This window comes from Acomys russatus, chromosome 27 (assembly GCF_903995435.1).
Source record: "Acomys russatus chromosome 27, mAcoRus1.1, whole genome shotgun sequence".
Taxonomy (NCBI): domain Eukaryota; kingdom Metazoa; phylum Chordata; class Mammalia; order Rodentia; family Muridae; genus Acomys; species Acomys russatus.
In genome coordinates this window covers 43,559,437-43,566,688 of record NC_067163.1, presented here as the reverse complement: position 1 = coordinate 43,566,688, position 7,252 = coordinate 43,559,437, and the positions used below count along the sequence as shown (strand labels likewise).

The 7,252-nt window shown below is 37.8% G+C and overlaps 1 non-coding gene across 1 annotated transcript; it reads left to right on the top strand.

Moving 5' to 3' along the window:
- The first annotated feature begins 697 nt into the window (after positions 1-697).
- On the top strand, positions 698-825 carry LOC127210365 (small nucleolar RNA SNORA40). The gene has a single exon (XR_007833277.1). It is a non-coding gene; the product is annotated as a small nucleolar RNA SNORA40 (small nucleolar RNA).
- The last annotated feature ends 6,427 nt before the right edge of the window (positions 826-7,252 follow it).

Genomic DNA, 7,252 nt, shown 5'->3' with positions numbered 1-7,252 from the left:
AATAGGTTATAATAAAGTGTTTTGCAATTAAACATGGATATTAATGTCTTTGTCAAAACACTGATATCCAATTTAAGAAAACTACATGTACAATAAAATTTCAATGATGATCTAAAAATTGTAAAACTAGTTGAACATTAAATGAATTGAACTCTGTTCCTTTGACTAGCAGACCACGAGAATTCTGAGGTCAAGTTTATAATGGTCTGCTGCCAGGTTCCTGGTTTCATATACCCTGGGAACAGGAAAGAGAATTTTGCTTCTTCAGAATGCAGCTGCAATGGGGTAACACCATGGTGTTTGAACAGTCTTATGTAATTTTGGATATCCCAGGAATCCAGTGCAGTCTTATTAAATAATCATAATAATGAGATGGGAACTCCATACTCAGTCATAGGAGGAAACTGTATAAACAAGAATGGAACTATAGACCTTGCCAATAGCTAAAATAATTTTTAAAAATAGAAGACAGAAAAAGTTGTGAACAAAAAGAAAGCAACAGAGATTAAACCTTGTCTCTGGCAAAATCCAATCTAGAACCTTATGATGACTCTGTGGTACCAGAGTTTACTGCTTTATGGAAAGTGGTCTCCTTAAGCTTTGCACCCGCATATGCTTAATTTCTCAAATACATCCAGATTATACTGTAATTGGGGTGTTCCAATGATTTCTTCTCATTGAAAACACTAAAAAAAGCAGCACTTGTTTGCGTGTTTTGTGAACTGATGAACAAAGACTTAAAAATATGTACAAGAAATAAATCCCCTTTTGCCACCCAGAACTCACTATTCTGTGTGAGTGTTGATACAAATCAGAAGGTATATGATGCTCAGTACAATTCAAAGTGAAGATAGTATAGAAGATACGATTGGTTTCAAGAACAATAGAACTGATATTGCAAAGCCTGCAGCATACATAGAGTCTTAGGTTGTCTTTACTCCACACCTGCATGAGAGTTAAGAAGAGAAAGAGACACTCAGAAAGAGAGCCAAGAATGAGTAGACACTTCCCGAGAGAGAGAGAGAGAGAGAGAGAGAGAGAGAGAGAGAGAGAGAGAGAGAGAGAGAGAGAGAGAGAGAGAGAGAGAGAGAGAGAGAGAGAGCACAAAGTAACACACACACAAGTGTGGTGTGAGCTCCTAAGGAAGAGTTGTGTCTAGTGAAGCACACTGTAATGTCAACTGTGGACTCAGCAAAGGAGAGTCAAATTTAATTGCCTGAGCATTAGCCCTATGTGTCCTCTAAGAGGTGCTCAAGGCACACCTCGAAGGTTGCTAAGACAAGACAATCTTCTTTCCATTTTACTATCCTTTTTGGTAGCTACAGATATTTGTGAGCCACCATTTGGGAGCTGGGAATTAAACTCAGCACCTCTGGAAGAGCAGCCAGTAGTCTTAATTATCTAGCCGTCTCTTCAATCTCTTATTATTTTTCGTTTCAGTGTAAATGATCTTATTTTATCATATTTATTTACCAGTTTTATGTTACTTATTTGTCTAATGATCTTACATGTATGTTTTTTTCCGAGACTGGGTTTCTCTGTGTAACCGTGTCTAACTTGGGCTGCCTTTGTAGACCAGGCTGGCCTCAATCTCACAAACATCTGCCTGCCTCAGGTTCCCTGAGTGCTGGGATTATAGGCATGCACCACCACACATGGCATAATCTTACTTATATTTGTAGAGAGCCTAGAAACAGCAACAGAAACTAAATGAAACTTTCTTAATTTTCAGGATTAAGATGCAGAATTTATATAAACTTTATCTTTCCACAGTTTACTGTTGTTGTGGGTTTTGTTTTTGTTTTTTGTTTGTTTGGTTGTTTTTTGTTTTTTGTTTTGTTGTTGTTTGTTTGTTTTTGACATGGGATTTCTCTGTGTAACTCTGGCTATCACTTTGTAGACCAGGCTGGCTTCAAACTCACAGAGATCCACCTTCCTCTGCCTCCAGTATGCTGGGATTAAGGGAGTGTGTCACCATTGCCCACCTCTTTTCCACAATTCTTAACCTCCAAGAATAGCATTTTTTTTAAGAGAGAATGGCAAATGTATAGATGTCTGTTAACTCTAGGAAATCAAAAGGGATAGAATACTAGTTTGTCTTCCAAGAACATATAGTCGATCGCATAGGAATACAAACTGTAAAAGGTTTTCATGTTAAAACAAAACAAAACAAAAAACTAAACCAATAAGGACCTAATAAGGACCTCACAGAAACTAACAAAGGAATTTATGAAACTTCATGTTTTTCTATAATGAAAATTGGAAGAAGTTTCATGAAGGAGGCAGGGTTTGAGTAATTCAGAGAAAATAAGGGATTCCTTTACTAATTCACTTTCTTAGGATTGTGTGGGCCACAAAGTATGAATATTGATAAGGATATCTTCGCATACTTTCTTTGTTCTTGCTTTGATTTCAAAGACTGCCATATCAGCAAACAAGTAGAATAAAGGCTGTGCAGGAAACCAAGTGTACAAATGGTTGAGGCTCTCCTAGGACTCTGTCCTCCTTCAGAAGGGATTCTAACTTCCACTCAAGGGAATGAGAAATATGGTACATCAACAGGAGCACATTTGCAGTGCTATGGGTTGTATAGAGATCCATATTAGTATTCCAGAGTCTGAACCACCATGGTATAGGGAGATGGGTGCTCATACAAAACTATATATTTCTGTGCTCTTATTCTCTCTAATTTGGGTCAAGTAAAGATTTCAAGAGAGAAGACTTTGTAATTATTCAACATATTACTAATTCTTAGGGGAGTGTTAGGTTCTTAGTGGGGACTTACCTTCACAGGTAGTTAAAAGTACACATGGGAAGAAGCTTCAAGAAGGAAGATGTGTTCAATTAATACAGCTGTGACTTGTTCCTGAGTTAACACAAGGTCTGTTTTTTTAAAAATAGGGAATAGACACACAAATATGATGGAGGAATAGACTGCATCAATTAGTAGGTGTACAATGTGATTATATCACTATAGAGAAAGTATTTTATCACTGTATTAAAATATTTTGGAATTGATAGAGTTTGTTGAAAAAATAGAGATGATATTTTTCAAGAAGTTTAAACTGGCTACAGTGAGTAGTGTATTTGGAGGGCCCAACACTTAGAAGAGAAAGAGTACTGGGTTAGACTAGAATATCATTCCACAAAGCAGTAAGGATACAATAAAGATGAAACCTTTTAAGGGGCCACAGGTAGAAGAGGTGGAAATGATAGTATGTAGAAACTTGGGCAGAGTGTAATGGCGGAATAACTTACTGACTAAAATCAAGATGGCAGAGGGATTGGAGATTACTACATATGTGTTTTGACTTGGATTTTCAAGGGTATAGAGGCCCAAGAAAAAAATACTTTTATTGGGGGATGTCATCTTAGAGAAGCAATAATGAGGGTAAATGGATGACATACAGAGAAGGAATAAAATAAAACATCAGGTGGCCACAGCTTTATAAGAAACACAGATGGTTGCTCAGTCACATTAGAATTTTTTGGAAGGGCTATGTGGAATCACTTTGGCTTGGAACTCTAATAGGGGCAAGAGGAGATTTAAGTAGATTTTCTCTGCCAGCCACCTGCTTTTCCCCATCTTTTATCAGTTCAAGTTTGTCTCACAGAGCATTAATTTTCACATACTTATGGAGGATGCTTCTCAGGTTGTTGGTCCATCTTTAATGCATCCAAATCCCCAGACAGATCCAAGTTTCAAGGTGAGTCAGCTAGCTGAAGTTAGAGACCTACCTCTTCATCTGTTTGCCCTAGGAGCTGTCTAGAAAGGGCCATTATCATTGCCTAGGCTTGGTAGTTTGTGTCTTTTAATGGCTGATAAGCATCTGGAAGGCCCCAGGTTGGAGGTTAGAAATATATAGAGAAGTATCAGAAATGTGAAGAGTGGGTCTGGAGAGATCTGAGCACAAAGAGGGACTTACTCTTGCACAGACTTCTGACATGTGTGTGTGTGTGTGTGTGTGTGTGTGTGTGTGCGCTTGTGGTTGTTGAGTCCCACACTTCACTCCTCAAGGGATGGTCAAAGCCTCCTTTGTGATTGTAAGGGTATGGGTTATTCCTGGTTCTCATTCTAGGTTGTTATGAGAAACTGTGAGTGTGGGGCTGGAGAGATGACTCAGTGTGTAAGGATGCTTGCTTTTACTTAAGACCAGAGTACTCTTACCAGCACCCGTGTCAGGAGGCTCATAACCTCCTATAACTCTAGCTCCTGGAGATCCACTACCTCCTCTGACTTTTATGGGCACTTGCACAAATGTGCACATACATATACACATGCATATGAAGAAATAACCTTTATAAAGGAGAAACTATGGACCAGTGGATCTGGAGAAGCGCATAACTGAGGTATAATCAGTTACTACGAGAACACTGGGGGCATTGATTAAGATAGACATGTTCAAGTTGAAATTGACATTTTTCTCAAAACAGAAGATAATGAGCTAATTTTACAAAACTGACTCTGATATTGTGGTCATATATTGCAGTCCACATAAAAAAATTGTAGACCAATAGAAATGTAACGTTTAAAAGGACATTAGAGGCACCACGATATTGTCTTATTTTAGTCATAGTGGAAAGTATGATTCACAGAAGTTTAACAGTTTTATAAACAACATAAAGCAAGATGTAGAAGTGAGACTAAGAAATTCCTTCTTTCCTGACTATTGACCATGTGGAAGGCACAGGCCACTCTGAGCTCTAATTTTTTTTCTTTTTCATTTGATGGTGACAGTAGTTTCAGTAACTTGCTCTTAAATGAAATCACTGGAACAGGTACCTCACAATGTTCTATCCATCTCTCATAATCTACTACCCTCTAATGGGTTCAGTAGAGCAATGTTCCAGAAGAAATTAATTTGTAAACACCGAGTTTTTAAGACCCGTTTATGCTACTTCCTCGTATAAATTAGAAGTAAGAAAACCACCAAGGTTACCCAGACAGAAGAGAGAAGTGAAGTAAGGAAGAAGAGGAAGTACATAAGACTGAAACCAGAGAGTTGAGGGAGGACTAATATAAATGTTTCCTGCAGGGATGGGCAGGCAGAATTGAAAAAAGTAACGATAGGTACCGTCTGGGAATATAATTAAGAGAGCTCAGGCTGATGATGTGTTTCGGGCTGAGTAGTTACACAACAAGTCATGGAAATACTAGCTAATGGGGTAGAAAAAAAAGTGAAGTGAAAGGCTGGTCAACAGTCTAGCATGGAGCAAGGTCAGTTACATAAGGGAACAGAAAGTGCTGAGAAAACTTATCATTGGAGTGGAGAATAAAATAAATGTAGAGGAAAGACTGAGTTATATAGAGCACAGACTCCTGCTCTTTTGGAGATTATATGCTACCAGGAGTGAGATCATGAATAAGTAACAAAAGCAATGAATTACAATTCAGTAGCATGAGAAAAAGAAAAGAAAGCAGAGTCAGAGTTCCAGTGGACTGGAGTTCTATTGGGAACATAGAATGGACTGAAAATTTTCCACATGCTGTGGGCCTCTGTTATGAGCAAGATTTTGACTCACTGACTTAACACAGTAAGGAAGGCTTATCTAGTTCAGAGTTTCAGTTCGTCATGGGAGAGGGAGCATGACACAACATTTCATATCATGGCAGAGAGAAAGTAGAAAAAAAGGGGGACCAGGCATTCAAGCATGTATCTCTATTGGCTTACTTCCTCTACACTCTGAGTCTATAGAGATCCTGTTCCCAACACTTCTACCACCTCTCAAAATGGCACCACCAACAAGGGACCAAGCCTACAGCATACCAAGCACAGAGACTATCACACATTCAAAGTACAATATCAACTATGTGAGGAAGTGTAACAAGGCTGGGTGGTTCTTTCTCCTGCGCTGTGTCATTGGAGCCTTTTCTGAACTGTAGAGCTGGGAAGCCCAACTTTCACATGACAGCCAGAAGTAGGGCTGACATATTCTCTTTTGTGCAATGCTCCTAGTATACAGCAATCTGTATACTAAGTATCAGCTATATAGCTTCTTGGTCATGAAGAAAATATAATTTTTACTCAATATGATCTCAGCATAGAGGGGTAATCTCAAATGGAACAAGTGACACTTAACTGTGTACCTCTGTGACTTAGGTTTGTAGGAGGGTGGATTCCTATCTGTATAAAACTGTTTCCCTGAGATTTTTAGCAAGAGCGCACCCAAAGATCTCAGTAATTAAGTGCATTCTTAATAACTGGTATAAGGATTCCTCTGAAGACAAAATTCAGTTTTCTTAGTAAAATGTCTAGCTGGATAGACCTGTGAGAGTTCACAGGTTTTAATGGGAGCTTTGGACTTGCAGTTACCAGTCTGAGTCAAGTGTGTTTCTTCCTTGAGGAATCAGGGCACCCTAGGCCTGGATCTAAGTTATGTAGGAATTATGAGTATCTGTGAAATTGATTAGAGGCAGAAAATGTTATTTTAAAAAGAAATTTTAGAATTATTTCCTTATCTTTTCTCTGTATTAGTGTCTTTCATGCATTTGTCTATGTATACCACCTGTGTACCTGGGGCCCACTAGGTCAGACGAGGTATTTGGATCCCCTGTGTCTGGAGTTAAAGATGATCATGAGTCATCACGTGGTTTCTGGGAATTGAACCTGGGATTCTGGAAGAATAGTAAGTGCTCTTAACTTCCAAGCCATCGATTGGTTTAACTGAGAAAGACTATTAACAATGCTTTGTTTGTAATTTGTTGGATACATATAATATAGTATTGTTGACATAGCCAAGGAAAGTTATTATCCTCAGTGTGAATTTATGTCCAAAGCACAAGGAAGCATTCTTTGACAAATATTTCCTAAGTAATCTATAATAATGAAAAAAAAAAACTTTACCAAGATCAAAACAAGTTTTTTTTTTTTAACTAACAATCACAGGAACAAGTTGTAAAACCTAAAATCATTACAGAAAAGGCCCATTTACTTTATCATTCTAATAATAAATAATTTGAAATAGCAAGGGGATTTATAATGAAAAATAAAGACAAAGCCCAGAAACATTGATGTGACTGTTAGCATTTGAGAAAACTTCTTGATATCTCTGTGGCTTATACATATTTGTTTATAAGAGCTCAGCCAAGAATTTTTAATTTATCAAAACAAAGTTTCTTCCAACATGTTCTTATAAACAACATTAAGACCACATTATGTAAGCTGAACTCCTGTCCAAATATGATTACGAATTGATGCTATAATTTTCCAAGCCATATTGCTAGTGAAGTTCAAGCCTTATAATAGTTTCT